The sequence below is a fragment of the Somniosus microcephalus genome, chromosome 4 (assembly GCF_052327205.1).
Source record: "Somniosus microcephalus isolate GS21.2 chromosome 4, FLI_Smic_1.0, whole genome shotgun sequence".
In the NCBI taxonomy this organism is placed as follows: Eukaryota; Metazoa; Chordata; class Chondrichthyes; order Squaliformes; family Somniosidae; genus Somniosus; species Somniosus microcephalus.
Window position 1 is genome coordinate 69,001,420 of NC_140990.1, and position 19,368 is coordinate 69,020,787.

General features: G+C 48.0%; 1 pseudogene; it reads left to right on the top strand.

The window, feature by feature from the left end:
* The window catches only part of LOC147119144 (uncharacterized), a 34,167-nt pseudogene extending 15,384 nt beyond the window's left edge, over positions 1-18,783 (top strand).
* Positions 18,784-19,368: the final 585 nt, after the last annotated feature.

The window sequence follows — 19,368 nt, forward strand, 5'->3', positions numbered from 1 at the left end:
ATATTGTGTTGTATCAGTTAGTTCCCCTCCAGACTTTGTTCAGTAAACACCTGTGAAACCAACTCCTGTCTTCAGTGTCTCTATTAACACATGGACACAACAGTCCACGTTGTCCAAGGCCTTGTCGTGGATTTTGATAATCGGGGAGCAGTACTGTGTGGCGGGGGCAGGTTGGTAGAGGACCTTTGTCTTATGGATGTTTAGTGTAAGGCTCATGCTCTCGTACGCTTCGGTGAAGGTGTTGACAATGGTTTGGAGTTCGACCTCCGAGTGAGCACAGATGCAAGCGTCGTCTGCACACTGTAATTCGACGACAGAGGAAGGGATGACCTTGGATCTGGACTGGAGGCGACGGAGGTTGAATAGTTTCCCATTTGTTCTGTAAATTAGCTCCACTCCAGTGTGGAGCTTGCTGAGGGTGAGATGGAGCATTGCAGCAAGGAAGATCGAGAAGAGCGTTGGTGCAATGACACAGCCTTGCTTGACCCCAGTTCGTAAATGAATTGGGTCTGTGGTGGAACTGTTGGTCAGGATTACGGCTTGCATGTCATCGTGAAGCAGGCGGAGGATGGTGACAAACCTTTGAGGGCAGCCGAATTTGAGGAGGACACTCCATAATCCCTCACGGTTGACAAAGGGATTACTTAAGAAAGGGAAAATAGAATATGAGAGTAAGCTTTCAGGGAACAAAGAAACTGACTGTAAAAGCTTTTATAGATATGTGAAGAGAAAAAGATTGGTGAAGTCAAGCGTAGGTCCCTTGCAGTCAGAATCAGGGGAATTTATAATGGGGAGCAAAGAAATGGCTGACCAATTAAATACATATTTTGGTTCTGTCTTCACAAAGGAGGACACAAATAACCTCCCAGAGATGTCGGGGAACATAGGGTCTGATGAAAGGGAGGAACTGAAAGAAATCAGTATTTGTAGGGAAATGGTGTTAGGAAAATTGATGGGATTGAAGGCCGATAAATCCCCAGGGCCTGATAATCTACATCCTAGGGTACTTAAGGAAGTGGCCCTAGAAATAGTAGATGCATTGCTGATCATCTTCCAACATTCGATAGAATCTGGAACAGTACCCATGGGTTGGAGGGTAGCTAATGTTACCTCACTATTCAAAAAAGGTGGTAGAGAGAAAACGGGGAATTACAGATCGGTAAGCCTGACATCGGTAGTGGGGAAAATGCTAGAGTCCATTATAAAGGATGTAATAGCAGAGCACTTGAAAAACAGTGACAGGATCGGACAAAATCAACATGGATTTACAAAAGGAAAATCGTGCTTGACTAATCTACTGGAATTTTTTGAGGATGGAACTAGTAAAATAGATAAGGGAGAACCAGTGGATGTGGTATATTTGGACTTTCAGAAGGCTTTTGATAAGGTCCCGCATAAGAGATTAGCGTGTAAAATTAAGGCACATGGGATTGGGGGCAAGGTATTGACTTGGATAGAGAACTGGTTGGCAGACAGAAAGCAAAGAGTTGGAATAAACGGGTCTTTTTCCGAATGGCAGGCAGTGACTAGTGGGGTACCGCAGGGATCGGTCCTTGGACCCCAGCTATTCACACTATATATTAATGATCTAGACAAGGGAACTAGATATAATATCTCCAAATTTGCAGATGACACAAAGCTGGGTGGGCGTGTGTGCTGTGAGGAGGATGCCAAGAAACTACAGGATGATTTGGACAGGTTGGGTGATTGGGCAGAAGCATGGCAGATGCAATATAACGTGGAAAAATGTGAGGTTATCCGCTTTGGTGGCAAAAACAGGAAGGCAGATTATTATCTGAATGGCAATAGATTGGGAAAAGGGGAAGTGCAACGAGACCTGGGTGGCCTTGTGCACCAGTCGCTGAAGGTAAGCGTGCAGGTGCAGCAGGCGGTTAAGAAGGCAAATGGTATGTTGGCCTTCGTAGCAAGAGGGTTTGAGTACAGGAACAAGGATGTCTTGCTGCAGTTGTACAGGGCGTTGGTGAGACTACATCTTCAGTATTGTGTGCAGTTTTGATCATCTTATCTGAGGAAGGATGTTCTTGCCATGGAAGGAGTTCAGCGAAGATTCACCAGGCTGATACCTGGGATGGCAGGAATGACATATGAGGAGAGATTGGGACGATTGGGCTTGTACTCGCTGAAGTTTAGAAGAATGAGAGGGGATCTCATTGAAACTTATAAAATTCCGACCGGACTGGATAGACTAGATGCAGGAAGGATGTTCCCGATGGTCGGGGAGTCCAGAACCAGGGGTCACAGTCTAAGTTTAAGGGGTTGGCCATTTAGAACAGAAATGAGGAATTTCTTCACCCAGAGAGTGGTGAATCTGTGGAATTCTCTACCACAGAAGGCAGTAGAGGCCAATTCATTAAATATATTCAAGAAGGAGTTGTATATATTTCTTAAGGCTAAAGGGATCAAGGGATATGGGGAGAAAGCAGGGACCGGGTACTGAATTTGGATGATCAGCCATGATCACATTGAATGGCGAAGCAGGCTCGAGGGGCCGAATGGCCTACTCCTGCTCCTATCTTCTATGTTTCTAAGTTTCTATGACAGTGTCGAAGGCCTTTGTGAATTCAAAGAAGGCTATGTACAGCGGTTGGTGCTGTTCCCTGCATTTCTCTTGTAATTGACGTGCGGTGAAGATCATGTCCATTGTGCCCCTTAGTGGCCGGAAGACCAACCACCCGCTCGGTCCTCCAGCCCTGCCCCGCTCTTCCTATTGTTCCGGAGCTCCCGTCAATCACCCGGGCAGTGTGAGCTGAGCATGCGCGGGCGGCGGTGGCGACTGTGGGTGAGGCAGCAGGTGAGAGAAGGGTGGAGGGAGCAGGTTAATAAACCCTGGGGGGACGCGGGCTGCACACACTCCAAGTGCAGCCCAAGGCCCCATTATTAAAACACACAGGGCTAGAAATTCGGTATCGCCCCGTTTGGGGCGCTAGTCCTGGTGAAGTGCAAAGTTTAGTGCCAGGCGCAATTTAGCGCCACCTAGCGTGATATTGGGTCGCAGCGCCCCTGAAGGTGATTGCGGCGCTAAATCAGGCACTGCACGAGACTCCTAAGGCGCTAACCCGGCGGCGCAACCCAATTTCGCGGCGGCGGGGCGCAGCGCAGGTGCTGTCAATAATCACTTTACCTGAGACACACTGGCGCCAACCAGCTCTTAAAGGGGCAGGTCAATTGGCATCACCAGGCACACTCACTGCCTTGTAGGCCTTCAAATCGGTGGGAGCCTACCTGTGGCGCACCAGCCTAGCAAGACATGGAAAGGGTGAGGCAGAGGGCGGAACGCCTCACTGATGGGGCATTGGATGCTTTGGTTGGCGCAGTGGAATCAAAGCCAAGGAAGATGGTCGGAATGTGATTTATGTTTTGGACAGTCTCCCGGGTGTGAGAGGCAGTTATGTGTCAGTGTATTAGTTTTGCTTTCTGTTGCCATAGCTTTCTCATGTTTGAAGGAACCACATTTTGTGTAATGAAACACTTTCTTCATTTACAATGGCCATGTCTGCTATACAATGGCCATGTCTGCTATTTACATGCATCTTGCCCTTCACAAGCTTGGGGGTATCAGACCAGTTCCATGCCTGTTCTTGGAATGGCAGCAAGCATTCCGTGAGAGGGGTCTAGAAGCTACTGCTGATCAGCCTCTGACGTGCAGCCTGAGAAGAGCCGCTCGCGTAGAAGTTCAGGCCAGCAGGCATCTTCTCAGCCACCGACAGAGATTACCTGCACCTTATCTGAGGCTGCAGATCTGGCTGAAGCAGCTGGCACAGCTCAGTCACCACCTCCTTTCTAAATCGCAGCCTTCTGACACACTGCTCATCCGATATGTTCATGTAGGAAAACTGCTGTCGGAAATTCCTGCCAGCGCAAGGTCTGCTGTGGCGACGTCTGTTGGCTCTCCTCCGTCTGGCCATGCCCGCCCCCCTCTCCCAGCGTCTCAGTGCCCTTTCCAGATGATACAGCAGCAGGACATTCCCCTCCAATGCAGCCCCCATAATAAGTGCCCACAGGAAGGTTCCCCATTGTTAAGGCTCACCAACAGCAAGGTGATGGTCAGAAGGCTGAAGATCGTCTGCCTGCGCTGGCTCAATAGTCAAATGGCTCTCAGTGTGCAGCTCAGCAACTCTTTGTAGCTCTCGAGGAAATTGTGCTCCAAAAGCGGCTGCCGCTTTTAAACCACACCAGTCCCCTTTAAATAACGCCCCTCCAGCCCGAGAGCGACTTGGTAAGTTTCCAGGTAAGCTGTCACTATTAGCGCCAGGTGCTACGGAGGTGGGCGACACTGAATTTCCGGTCTGGGGCACCCAAAAGGTGTTGCACACTCAAATGACATCATAATCTGCCTGTGCCCATGAGCGGGCGCTAAGATTTAGCGCCGACACTAAATGCATGCTCAATATGTGGCTAGGCGCACTGCGCCCGGGCGGAAATTGGTTAGCGCCCCACTTTTCGGCCTCTTTAGGTGCTAATCGGTGGTGCTACCAACCGAATTTCTAGCCCTCAACATTATCCACTTCACAAAACACCCGGGGTGGGCCTCAGACCCCGAACAAGAGCCTCTGGGCCGGGCGTTTGCCCTGAGCGGGGCGGCAGCAGTGGGGCTTTCTCCTGGTGACAGGCCCGGGTTAACGGCCGACATCTTGAGAGGCTCAGGGGGCAGCAGGGCGCATGCGCGGCCCCCTTGGCCAGGAACCAGGAGGAGAGAATTGTAATGTATATACCTTTAAGGGGGGAACTAATTTTTACAGCTCATGTATACTGTAGTACAGGCAGTGACCACACCTGTATATAGCACTGAGTAGTGTGAGCCACGTTGAGTAAATACCTGTTGTACCGTTCTCCTGCAGTCTGTGTCTTATTATACACGGACGCAACATTGGCGATGAGGCAGGTTCGAACCTACCTGCAACTCTGCATCACCTCCCAGGGATTCGTTCCTGGAGATCAGTGGATTGGAGGTCAAGGCCAGAGACTTGGGCGTCGACCACAGGCAACTACCCTGTCATCCAGCAGAGACTCGAGAATTGCGGGGGAGGCTGTCGAGAGCCAGGCTTGGCTTTCCAGTCGATGTGGTCCAGTGAAACGGGCTGGCAACAGATAGTGCGCAGACCCCTCCCGGGCAGCGGTGGGTTAGAGCCCGACCGAGCAGCACAGCAAAGGGCCGAGCAGCATCGATGGTGGAGAGAGAGAGAGGGCAGAGCGCACAGGGCGCAGCCGGTGTTCAGGGGCTGAGCAGCATCGGAGAGAGGGAGAGAGAGACGCGCAGAAACCCGCGAGGCGCCGCCATTGCCACGAGGACCGCCGAGAGCGGCGTTGGCAGCAGAGCAGGAGAAGCGCGCGAAACCTACAGGGCGCCGCCATTGCCACAAGAACTGCCAGGAGCGGGGGAGGAAGGAAAGCGGGGGAGACGCCATTTTAAGCCATTGGGAGACGCTATTATAAACCACACCCAAAATGCCGAAGAGTGGCAGTATCACCGCATTTGACAATGAAGTCGAAGATTGGAATACATATGTCGAACGATTAGAGGTGTACTGCAAGGCAAATGAGGTGTCAGATGACAAGAAAGCGTCGGTATTGTTACATTTAATGGGTGCAAAGACGTATGGTTTATTACGAAATCTAGTAACCCCAACGAAGCCAATGGAAAAGAGTTTTGAAGACATAGTAACGATACTAAAGGAACATTTAAACCCCACACCGCTGCTGATAGCAGAAAGATTCAAGTTTCACAAACAGAACCAGCATAAGGATGAAAGCAATGCGGATTATTTAACAGAACTGTGCAAACTATCGAAACACTGCCAGTTTGGAGCGGGATGGCAGATACCTTAAGGGACAAGTTTGTGTGTGGGCTTCAAAGTGAAGGAACCCAGAAACGGCTTTTATCTGAAAAGGACCTTACGCTGGAAAAGGCTTTCAGCATTGCGGTATCATATGAAGCAGCAGCACGGGGCGCTGCAGAGATACAACAGAGACCGCAAGAATATGGCACAAACGAAATGTCATATGGAACAGAGAAGTGCCATCGCTGCGGCAGAACAACACACGACCAGAATGATTGCTGGTTCAAAGACAAAGTGTGCAGACACTGTGGAAAAGTAGGACACATAGCACGAGTCTGCAGGTCGGGAAAGAAAACCAGCAATAAGAAACCTACCAAAGGAAAGTACAAGAAGGTACATAAGATGACGGAGAATAGTTCAGATGAACAAAAGAGTGATAATGACTCTGAAAGCAGGGAACTGAGTTGTCTGAAACTACATAATGTGATCACAATGGAGGATCACCGAACCATTTGGGTCACTCTCAAATTAGCAGGAGTCCAGGTAAAGATGGAGTTGGACACAGGATCAGCCCTAACAGTCATAAACCGACAGGACTATGAGCGGCTATTCTCACACATACCCATGAGAGACACAAAAATTATTTTGAAGATGTACACGGGGCAAAAAGTCTACCCCAAAGGAAAAATAAGGGTGACCGTTATATATAACGGTAAGGAAACACCAAAACTAGACCTGTATGTATTGCAAGATGGAGGACCACCATTACTGGGACGTGAATGGATCCGGAAAATACAACTGGATTGGCATTCCATACAGGCACTGACTGTGGCTGACAAAAAGGATGACGATGTCACACCTGGGCGACTGTCAAAGATCCTAACTGACGCGAAAGAAGTGTTCCAGCAAGGACTTGGAACACTAAAAGGCATGACAGCGATGATTAAAATGGAAGAAAACGCAAGCCCAAAATTTTTTAAGGCCAGACCTTATGCGATCCGCCCAGCCGTCGAAGCACAGCTGGAGAGTCTAGAACGTTCAGGTGTACTGTCCAAGGTAGACCGGAGCGAGTGGGCTACACCCATCGTCCCCGTGATGAAAAAGTCATTGAGCAGCACGCCTGGGGAACCAAGGAAGGTTCGCATCTGTGGGGACTTTAAGGTAATTGATAAGTATCCTCAATCTAGCAGGAGCATCTGCTTTACATTCATCCAGAAAATTCTCAAAAGTACAGTACCAATGCTTCCATACCCTGCCAGCTGCTGGTGTATTCGGGTCCAAGTCCAGACGAATAGGTCTAAGGATTCTCTCCATGATGGGTGGTTCCCTGGATCCTTAACTCCGAGTTTGTCCGAAGGTCTAGTATTTGTGAGTGTAAATACTAAGTTACTTAAATCGATGTAAGAAAAAGGAGTCTTACCATCAAGTAACTTTAAAGTAAGCTTTAAGTAACTTATAAACACACTATATACAAGAGAGGTCTTTACCATGCCTCTGGTAGAAGCCTCTTACAGTACTGAACAGACCAGTATTTATACCAGTCCAACAGGAAGTGACATATGACAGGAAGTGAGGTATGTACACAGTTCATAGTTCATAGTTCACAGTTCACAGGAAGTGATGACATAACTTGCCGGAAGTTATTATTATTATCACACCCCCCACCCCAATTGCCCCTTGACTATCCATTATTGGGATGCTTTTAGTGCCTTCTACCATGAAGACCAATACAAAATATTTGTTCAAAGTCTCCGCCATTTCCCTGTTTCCCATTATTAATTCCCCAGACTCTTCCTCTAGGGGACCAATGTTTACTTTAGCTACACTCTTCCTTTTTATATACCTGTAGAAGCTCTTACTGTCTGTCTTTATATCTCTTACTAGCTTACTCTCATAAGCTATCTTCTCTCTCTTTAGCATTAAAAAAAAAATTCCCAATCCTAGGCCTTCCACTATTCTTCACAACATTGTATGCTTTTGTTTTCAATTTGATACCATCCTTTACTTCCTTAGTTAGCCGCAGATGGTTCATCCTTCTCTTAGAGTCTTTCTTTCTCTCTGGAATATATCTTTGCTGAGAGTTATGAAATATCTCCTTAAATGTTTGCCACTGCTTTTCTACAGTCTTACCCTGTAATATATTTTCCCAGTCCACTTTAACCAAGTCTGCCTTCATACCTTTGTAATTACCTTTGTTTAAGTTCAGGACACTAGTTTGAGACCTAGCTTTCTCACCCTCAAACTGAATTTGAAATTCTACCATGATATGATCACTCTTCCCAAGAGGATCCTTCACTTTGAGATCATTAATTAATCCAGCCCCGTTACACATTACCAGATCTGAAATAGTCTTCTCCCTGGTTGGTTCCACAGTGTATTGTTCCAAGAAACCATCCCTTATACATTCTAAGAACTCTTCCTCAAGTCTACCGTTGCCAATATGCTTTGTCCAATCAATATGAAGATTAAAATCTTCCATGATTATAGCCATACCTTTCTTACAAGCCTGTATCATTTCTTGATTTATATTCTGTCCTACAGTGTAGCTACTGTTTCGGGGCCTATAGACCACTCCCACCAGTGACTTCTTACCCTTATTATTTCTTATCTCCACCCAAACTGATTCTACATCTTGATCTACTAAACCAATATCATTTCTCATTACTGCACTGATCTCATCCCTTATTAACAGAGCTACACACTTTCTTTTCCTTTCTGCCTATCCATAAGAAATGACAAATACCCCTGAATATTCAGTTCCCAGCCTTGGTCACCTTGCAACTGTTGGATCCGTGGTTCAGTGGATATGCTATTATTAAATAATCACACAGATGCTGTACATTAACAAATAACAGGTCTTTACTGGAGGAGGGTAGTCTCTAGACTGGGGGTACAGAGGCATGCGCAAAGCTTATATACCGGTGTGGTCACTGCCGGTACTACAGTATACAGGAGCTGTAAAAGTAGTTCTGACTTAAAGGCACATACACTACAATTCCTCCCCTTTTAGATTAGTAATACCCCTAATATTCAAATAACAATTAACATTTCAACATGTACATTAAACACAAAAGTCCATTTATAGATTCAGTCTTTGGGGCGGCTTCCTGACCCTTTTGGGATAGCGCCTTTCCAGAGGTTCTTGTTCTTGGTGCAGAGGCGATTCTAACCCCTTTTCATTGGGTAGTTCATCGGGTTCCACTGCTACTGGGTCTGAAGTAGATGTTACCGGTATGTCGGGTTCATCCCCAGGTACTCGAGACATGGGGTTGACGCGTTCCTGTGACGCTAAGATCTGATCGACGTGGCGTCTCACAATGTTCTCCCCGACATCCACTGTGTACATTAATGGCCCCTGCCTTGTACATATCGTTCCGGGTTGCCACTTCTCTGTTCGATAGTCATGGGCCAAGACTGGTTGCCCTACATTGAAGCTCCTTGTCGGCTTCTCATTGATGTGCTGGAATTGTTTGTCCTCAACATTTCTTCGCACATTTGGTCTGAGCAAGTCCAGACGAGATCTCAACCTTCGGTTAAAGAACATCATGGCCGGGGTCTGGTTGGTAACTGCATGTGTCGCGTTTCGGTAGGCTAATAAGAAATTGTCCATCTTATGCTGTAGTGGAATTTCATCGTCACACATGGCCTTTATCGTCTTCTTAAAGGTTTGTACGAACCTCTCAGCCAATCCATTTGTGGCTGGATGATACGGGGCGGATGTGTAATGCCTTACCCCATTCCTTTTCATGAATTTTTGGAACTCATCGGACACAAACTGTGGTCCATTATCAGAGCAAATCTGCTCTGGCAAACCGTTTCTGGCAAATATGGTCCGTAGGACTGCAATCGTTTTCTCTGTAGTGGTTGAAGACATTTTTATCACCTCAGGCCACTTTGAATGAGCATCCACTGCTATTAAGAACATTGAGTCCATGAATGGACCAGTGAAATCAATATGCACCCGTTGCCATGGAGAGGAGGGCCACTCCCATGGGTGTAGAGGGGCATGTGGTGGTGCATTTTGGACCTTCTGGCATCCTAAGCAGCTCTTAGTCAGGTCTTCGATTTGTTGATCGATTCCCAGCCACCACACATAAGCCCCAGCAAGGCTTTTCATTTTCACTCCCCCCCAGATGACCTTCATGTAGCTCATTTAGCACTCTCTCCCTTAACTTGGGTGGAATCACCACTCTGGATCCACACATCACTGTCCCCTGGCATACTGACAGCTGTTCTCTTCTGGATGAGAATGCTGGCAACAGTGAGTCGCCATGTGTTGGCCATCCCCTCACCGTCAATTCATATACACGTGACAGCGTCGGATCATTGCAGGTCTCCTTCTCTATATCCGCGTTTGTTACTGGCAATCGTTCAATTATTGACGAATAAAATATCTCGATAGGGTCCACTGCTGGTGCTTCCTCCACAGTAGGCAGTGGCAGGCGCGATAGCCCATCAGCGTTCCCATGCTGTTTCGTGCCTTTATATTCTATTTCATATTGATTTGCCCCTGGAAACAGGGACCATCTTTGTAACCGCTGTGCAGTCATCACTGGAACGCCCTTCTTAGGATTAAAGATGGAGACAAGTGGTTGGTGGTCAGTCAGCAAGGTGAACTTCTGCCCATGCAGATAGTGGTTGAATTTTTTTACTCCCCATACTAGGCTGAGGGCCTCCCTGTCAATCTGGGTGTAGTAGCGCTCGGCTGAGGTTAGTGACCGAGACGCAAAGGCTACTGGCCTCTCCAACCCGTCTGGGAATTTGTGCGACAGCACCGCTCCAATACCGTAGGGTGATGCATCACATGCCAAATGAATTGGTAGTGCTGGGTTGAAATGGGCCAACACCTCTTTTGATGTGATCAATTCTTTACACTTCTGGAAAGCTCGTCTACGTTCGTCATCCCACTTCCATGGTACCCCTGTTTGCAGTAGGGTGTTCAGCGGGTGTAATACCGTAGACAAATTTGGCATGAACTTGTGGTAGTAGTTTACCAGCCTGAGGAATGACCTCAGTTGTGACACATTTTCCGGTGCTGGAGCCTTGACTACTGCCTCAATCTTGTCAGGGGACTTATGTAACCCCTCTTCATCGATGACGTGACCACAATACGAGATCTGTTTCTGGAAAAACTCGCACTTGTGGCGATTAGCTCGTAGCCCATACTCCTTTAATCATTTTCGCCCATGACCAAGCTGTCGTCCAAATAACACTGGGTCCCTGGAATCCCTTGCAGGACCTGATCCATCGCCCTTTGCCAGATAGCCGGAGCCGAGGCTACTCCAAACACCAGCCGGTTGTATTGATAGAGACCTTTATGTGTTGATCGTAAGGTAAGGTTTTGAAGCTTCTTCTACCTCCATTTGCAAGTACGCCTGGGCTAGATCAATTTTGGTGAAGCGTTTACCTCCAGATAGCGAGGCGAAAATATCCTCAATTCGTGGAAGCGGATATTGCACCGTGTGAAGGATTGGGTTCACTGTCACCTTAAAATCCCCACAGATGCGGACCTTCTTTGGTTCCCCAGGAGTATTACTCAACGACCTCTTCATTACAGGAACAATGGGTGTAGCCCACTCACTCCAGTCCACTTTGTACAGTACTCCTGAATGTTCCAACCCTTCCAGCTCTGCTTCAACAGCTGGTCTGATCACATAAGGCACTGGTCTGGCCTTCAGAAACTTTGGGCTTGCATTTTCCTCTATTTTAATCGTTGCTGTTATTCCTTTTAGTGTTCCTAGTCCCTCCTGGAACACTTCTTTTGCGTCAGTTCGCATTTTTGACAGTCGTCCAGGTGTGACGTTGTCATCCTTTTTGGCCTCAACATTCAGTGCCTGTATAGAATGCCAATCTTATTGTATCTTCCGGATCCATTCACGTCCTAGCAGTGGTGGTCCTCCATTTGGCAATACATATATATCCATTTTAGGTATTTCCTGGCCTTTATATGTCACTTTCACCCTTATTTTTCCTTTGGGGGAGACTTTTTGCCCCGTATACGTCTTCAAGACAATCTCTGTAGCTTTCAAGGGTATGTGTGAAAATAGCCGCTTGTAGTCTCTTTGATTTATGACTGTTAGAGCTGACCCTGTGTCCAATTCCATTTCCACTTGGACTCCGTCTATCTTGAGTGTAACCCAGATAGTCTGGTGATCCTCCATTTCGGTTACCTTATGTAGTTTCGGACAACCCAGCTCCTTGCTTCCGGAGTCTGTGTCACTTTTCTGTTCGTCTAAACCACTGTCCATCACCTGGTGTACCTTTTTGTACTTCTCATGTGGAGATTTCTTACTGTTGGTTTTCTTCCCAGACCTGCAGGCTCTTGCTATGTGTCCTGCTTTCCCACACTGTCTGCACACTTGGTCCTTGAACCAACAATCTTTCTGGTCATGTGTTGTTCTGCTGCAGTGATAGCACTTCCCTGTTCCATAGGACATTTCATTGGTGCCATATTCTTGCGGTCTCCGTTGTATCTCTGCAGCGCCCCTTGCGGCTGCTTCGTGTGATACTGCCATACTGAAAGCTTTGTCCAGCGTAAGGTCCTTTTCTAATAGAAGCCGTTTCTGGGTTCCTTCACTTTGTAGCCCACACGCAAACTTGTCCCTTAACGTGTCTACTAGTCCCGCTCCAAACTGGCAGTGTTTCGATAGCTTGCGCAGTTCCGTTAGGTACTCAGCATTGCTTTCGTCTTTTTGTTGGTTCCTTTTATGGAACTTAAATCGTTCTGCTATCAGCCGCGGTGTGGGGCTTAAGTGGTCCTGTAGGATTTCTACTATGCTTTCAAAATTCTTGTTTACCGGCTTCTCTGGGGTTATTAGATTTCGCAGTAACCCATAAGTTTATGCACCCATGGAATTTAACAGAACCAGTGCTTTATTAGCATCTGGCACTTCATTCACCCTGCAGTACACCTCAATACGTTCCACATATGTCGCCCAATCTTCGACTTCGACTTCATTGTCGAACGTAGAGATACTGCCACTCTTCGACATCCTTGGGTGTGTGTTAACTATCACAAATGGCGCCTCCCGCGCTTCCCCTTCTTCTCCGCTGGCACAAAATGGCGTCTCCCGCGCTTTCCTTCCTTCCCGCGCTCGCCCTTCTTCTCCGCTGCGGCTTCTAAAAATGGCGTCTCCCGCGCTCTTCCTTCTTCTCCGCGGCTCAATGGCGTCTCCCGCGCTCTTCCTTTTTCTCCGCGGCTCAATGGTGTCTCCCCTTTCTTCGCCCCGCGGACCCTGTTCAGCCCGTGAGCACTGGCTGTGCTCTGCACGTTCTTCTTTTTATATTTTTCGACGCCGCTCAGTCTCGAACCCGGCTGTTTCTTACCCTCTCTCTCTCTGGTTTGTTTTATTTTCCTCGATGCCGCTCGGCGTTCAACCCCCGGCTGCGCCCTGCGCTCTTCACCCTCTGTCTTACCCCGTTGACGCTGCTCGGCTCTCTCTCCGCCGTCGGTCGGCTCCAGCCGCTGCTGCTCGGGAAGGGTCTGCTCTGGACCTGTCATCGGTCTCTTACTGCTTGTTGTGGCTGGGGAACCAAGCCCGGCTCTCCACAGCCTCCCCTGCAAAGTTGGATCTCTGCCTAACTGCTGGGCGGTTGCTCGTGGTCAACGCCTGTGTTCCTGGCCTCGACTATTTTTTTTTTTATGTTGCAGGTAGATTCGAATCGACACTCATCACCATTGTTGGATCCGTGGTTCAGTGGATATACTATTATTAAATAATCACACGGATGCTGTACATTAACAAATAACAGGTCTTTACTGGAGGAGGGTAGTCTCTAGACTGGGGGTACAGAGGCATGCGCAAAGCTTATATACCGGTGTGGTCACTGCCGGTACTACAGTATACAGGAGCTGTAAAAGTAGTTCTGACTTAAAGGCACATACACTACAGCAACCACGTCTCTGTAATAGCTATCAGATCATACCCATTTATTTCTATTTCTGCTGTCAACTCATCTATTTTGCTATGAATGCTGCATGCGTTCAGATATGGAGCATTTAATTTAGTCTTTTTACCATTTTTCCCAACTCTGACCCCTCTTTCAGATGCACCCTTATGTGTATATGCTCTGTCCCTTCCTGTCACACTCTGGTTATCATTACCCCTATCACTACCCTGCACTTTTGCCTTCTAATTTTTCTTTGACTCAGCATATCCCTCCTCCCCACTATTTAGTTTAAAGCCCTATCTACAGCCCTAGTTATGCGATTTGCCAGGATACTGGTCCCAGCCTGGTTCAAATGAAACCCGTCCTGAAGGAACAGCTCCCTCTTATCCCAGTACTGGTGCCAGTGCCCCATGAATCAAAACCCATTTCTCCCACACCAATCTTTGAGCCACTCATTCATCTCTCTGATTTATTTACCCTATGCCAATTTGCACGTGGCTCAGGTAGTAATCCAGGTAGTTACCTTTGTGGTTCTGCTTTTTAATTTAGCCCCTAGCTGCTCATACTCCCTCAGTAGAATCTCTTTCTTTGTCCTACCTATGTCGTTGGTACCTACATGGACCACTACAACTGGGTCTTTCCCCTCCCACTCCAAGTTCCTCTCCAGCCCAGAGGAAATGTCCTTTACCATGTCACTGGGCAGGCAACACAGCCTTCGGGACTCACGCTCTTGGCTGCAGAGAACAGTGCCTATCCTCCTAACTATGCTGTCCCCTACCACTACCACATTTCTTTTTGCTCCCCCCACTTGAATGGCTCCCTGTACCACAGTGCAATGGTCAGTTTGCTCATCCTCACTGCAGTCCCTGCTCTCGCCCACACAGAGAGTAAGAACCTCGTAACTGTTGGACAATCATCTGTAGGTCTGTAAGTCTACGATCGTCCTTGCAAATCTTTGTTACACCTTCTCCAGTGCCTCGACTTTTTATAATTTGGAGACCAAAACTGGGCACAATTCTCCAATTGTGGTCTAACCAAGGTTCGATACCAGTTTAACATAACTTCTCTGCTGTTCAATTCTATCCCTCTAGAAATGAGCCCCAGTGCTTGGTTTGCTTCTTTTATGGCCTTATTAACCTGTGTCATTACTTTTAATGATTTGTGTATCTGGACCCCGAGATCACTTTGCTCCTGTGCCCTATTTAGACTCTTACTTTGCAAGTAGCATGTGGCTTCCTTATACTTCCTACTAAAATACCTCACACTTATCTATATAGATATTCATTTGCCAATTACATGCCCATTATACAAAGGTATTAATATCTTAGAAGATAGGAGCAGGAGTAGGCCATTCGGCCCTTCGAGCCTGCTCTGCCATTCAATGAGATCATGGCTGATCATCCAAATTCAGTACCCTGTCCCTGCCTTCTCCCCATATCCCTTGATCCCTTTAGCCTTAAGAAATATATCCAACTCTTTCTTGAATATATTTCTTGTATTTTGTCGCAGTCTTCCTCAGTAATAACTTTACCCTCCAACTTGGTGCCAACAACAAATTTTGAAATTGTTCTTCTGATTCCCGAGTCCAAATCATTTATGTAAACAGTGGGCCCAGCACCGATCCCTGTGGAACACCACTTTCCACCTTTTCCCAGTCTGAGTAGCTACTCCTGACCCATACTCTCTTTTCTGTTTTGTAACCATCTTGCAATCCATAACAGTTAGTAAGATCTAGAAGATGACCAAGGTCAGGCCGTGTGGAGTGAAGGGCCAGGCAGCAGAATGGATGGAAAGATGTTACAAAACAGGAATCAGAGGGTTGGAGTTGAGGGAAGTTGCTGAGCACTTGGAAAATAGTGACAGGATCGGACAAAGTCAACATGAATTTACAAAAGGTAAATCGTGCTTGACTAATCTACTGGAATTTTTTGAGGATGTAACTGGTAGAATAGATAAGGGAGAACCAGTGGATGTGGTGTATTTGGACTTTCAGAAGGCTTTTGATAAGATCCCGCATAAGAGATTAGCGTGTAAAGTTAAGGCATATGGGATTGGGGGCAAGGTACTGTCTTGGATAGAGAACTGGCTGGCAGACAGGAAGCAAAGAGTTGGAATAAATGACTCTTTATCCAAGTGGCAGGCAGTGACTAGTGGGGTACCGCAGGGATCGGTCCTAGGACCCGAGCCATTCACAATATATATTAATGATCTAGACGAGGGAACTAGATGTAATATCTCCAAGTTTGCAGACAACACAAAGCTGGGTGTGTGTTGCTGTGAGGAGGATGCTGAGAAACTCCAGTATGATTTGGACAGGTTGGGTGATTGGACAGATGTATAGCAGATGCAGTATAATGTGGAAAAATGCAAGGTTATCCACTTTGGTGGCAAAAACAGGAAGGCAGATTATTATCTGAACGGCAATAGATTGGGAGAAGGGGAAATGCAACGAGACCTGAGTGTCCTTGTGCACCAGTTGCTGACGGTAAGCATGCAGGTGCAGCACGCGGTTAAGAAAGCAAATGGTATGTTGGCCTTCATAGCGAGAGGGTTCGAGTACAGGAATAAGGATGTCTTGCTGCAGCTGTACAGGGTCTTGGTGAGACCACACCTTGAGTATTGTGTGCAGTTTTGGTCGCCTTATCTGAGGAAGGATGTGCTTGCCATGGAGGGAGTGCAGCGAAGATTCACTAGACTGATACCTGGGATGGCAGGAATGACATATGAGGAGAGATTGAGTCGATTGGGCTTATACTCACTGGAGTTTAGAAGAATGAGAGAGGATCTCATTGAAACTTATAAAATTCTAACAGGACTAGACAGACTAGATGCAGGAAGGATGTTCCCGATGGCGAGGGAGTCCAGAACTAGGGGTCACAGTCTAAAGATAAGGGGTAAGCCATTTAGGACAGAGATGAGGAGGAATTTCTTCACCCACAGAGTGGTGAACCTGTGGAATTCTCTACCACAGAAGGCAGTTGAGGCCAATACATTAAATATATTCAAGAAGGAGTTGGATATATTTCTTAAGGCTAAAGAGATCAAGGGATATGGGGAGAAGGCAGGGACAGGGTACTGAGTTTGGATGATCAGCCATGATCCCATTGAATGGCGGAGCAGGCTCGAGGGGCCAAATGGCCTACTCCTGCTCCTATCTTCTATGCTTCTATGTTTCTAACAGCAGTCTAGTAACCCAGAATCCCCCGTGTGGCAGAATGTGCCCCATCAAACATAGAAACAGTGACTACAGGAGCCCAGTGCGCAGGCGCAGGACAGGGCTGTGCTCTGAACATGCGCAGTGCGAGAGGTAGAGACGGAGTGAAGCAGAAGACATGCTCCCAGGAGGCGGTAGGAGATTGTGGGCTGCAGGAGCAATTCAATCCATGGATGGGCTGGGAAGCTTCATAAACACCCGGTGTAGGTCTCAGCCCCGAATAAGAGCCCACAGGCCCTGTGTTTGCCCCGCGGTGACAGGCCTGGCCGCCCGGGTCAAGGGGTCACTGGCCGCCATCTTGGGCAGGCCGGGATCACGGCGCATGCGCAGCCATCTTGGGCAGGAACAGAGAGTGGGCAGGGCTTCAGGGTCCCAGTGACCAGGAGAGACAATCATTGACTCATTGATTTTATTCTCACTCTGCACACAGCGGGTGTAGAACTGAACCCAACCAGAGTAGAGAGAGGGGGAAACTGGGAGTGGAGGAAAGAAATGTTGGAGATGGTGCGATGGGTTTGGATTTCAGCACAGGGAGGAGGGAGAGTGTGTGGGACGGGGATTTACAGCTTTGGGGGAACAAGAGAGGAAATAATGTTCCATAGAAACTAGAATTGTCTGTTCTGAATTTCTATCCTGGACTCACAGTGATGGCTTTTGTAAACTCCTTTTACAGGCTGTGAGAAGGGCAGCATTTACACACCGCAAACTCAAACCAAACATCACGTCAAGATCTAACAGAGTCACTCGATTCATCAGGACCTGAATAGCATCGGTTTTTGAATGTGGAAGGAGAAATCTTTCGCTGTTCTGTCTGTGGGAAAAGATTTCAAACGTCAGTGTGACTGGAAAAGCACCGAGACACCCACACGCGAGTGAGAGTGTTCCAGTGCACTGACTGTGGAAAGAGCTTTAACCAGTTACACAGCCTGAAAAAACATTGCACCATTCACAGTGGGGAGAAACTGTACACGTGTTCTGTGTGTGGACGAGGCTTCAACTGATTGTCCAGCCGGGAGAGACACAAGGACACCTGCACCACGGAGAAACCATGGAATTGTGGGGACTGTGGGAAGGGATTCAGCTCCCCGTCCCACCTGGAAACTCATCGACACAGTGACACCGGGGAGAGGCCGTTCACCTGCTCCGTGTGTGGGAAGGGATTCAATTCACCATCCGGCCTCCAGTCACACCAGCGAGTTCACACTGGGGAGAGGCCGTTCAGTTGCTCTCATTGTGGGAAGAAGTTCAGGCAGTCATCCAACCTCACTGAACACCAGCGAGTTCACACTGGGGAGAGTGCGTTCACCTGCTCCATGTGTGGGAAGGGATTCACTTGTTCTTCCCACCTCACTGAACACAAGCGAGTTCACACTGGAGAGAGACCGTTCGTCTGCTCCGTGTGTGGGAAGGGATTCACTAAATCATCCCAACATCTGAGACACCAATCTGTTCACACAGAGGAGAGGCCATTCAGCCCGCTCCATGTGTGGGAAGAGATTCACGCATTCATGGAGTGTCACTGAACACCAGCGCACCCACACCAGGGAGAGACCGTTCACCTGCTCCGTGTGTGGGAAGGGATTCACTTGTTCATCCAACCTCACTGCATACCAACTTGTTCACACTGATAAGAGACCTTTTAAGTGTTCTGACTGTGAGATGAGTTGTAAAAGCAGAAGTGGCCTGCTGAACCACCAATGCACTCACACTGGGGAGAGGCCATTCGCCTGCCTTGTGTGTGGGAAGGGATTCACTCAGTCATCTAGCCTCCGGACACACCAGCGAGTTAACACTGGAGAGAGACCGTTCACCTGCTCTGTGTGTGGGAAGGGATTCACTCAGTCATCCAACTTGTTGGCACACCAGTGAGTTCACAAGTGACTGCAGGGGTTGGATTCTGCTGTTATTGCTGCTGTAAATCACATCCAGGACTGAACCATGTTCATTCTGACAGTTGGGGTTTGTTTCTGCTGATGTCAATAACCCCTATTTCCCACACTTCTGCTCCCACCCCTTCCCCTCCCTCCCTGAACCACGATAGGGTTCCCCTTGTCCTCACCTTTCACCCCACCAGCCTCCACATTCAACGGATCATCCTCTGCTATTTTCGCCACTTCCAGCGTGATCCCACCACCAAACGCATCTTCCCCTCACCTCCCTTTTCAGCATTCCAAAGGGACCGCTCCCTCCGTGACACCCTGGTCCACTCATCTATCACCCTCAGCACCCCTTCCACTTCCCACAGCACCTTCCCGTGCAAGCACAGGAGATGCAACACCTGCCCTTTTACCTCCTCCCTTCCAACCATCCAAGGCCCCAAACACTCTTTCCAGGTGAAACAGCGATTTACTTGTACTTCTTGCAATTTAGTATACTGTATTCGCTGCTCACGATGCGGTCTCCTCTACATTGGGGAGACCAAACGCAGATTGGACGACCGCTTTGCAGAACACCTCCATTCAGTCC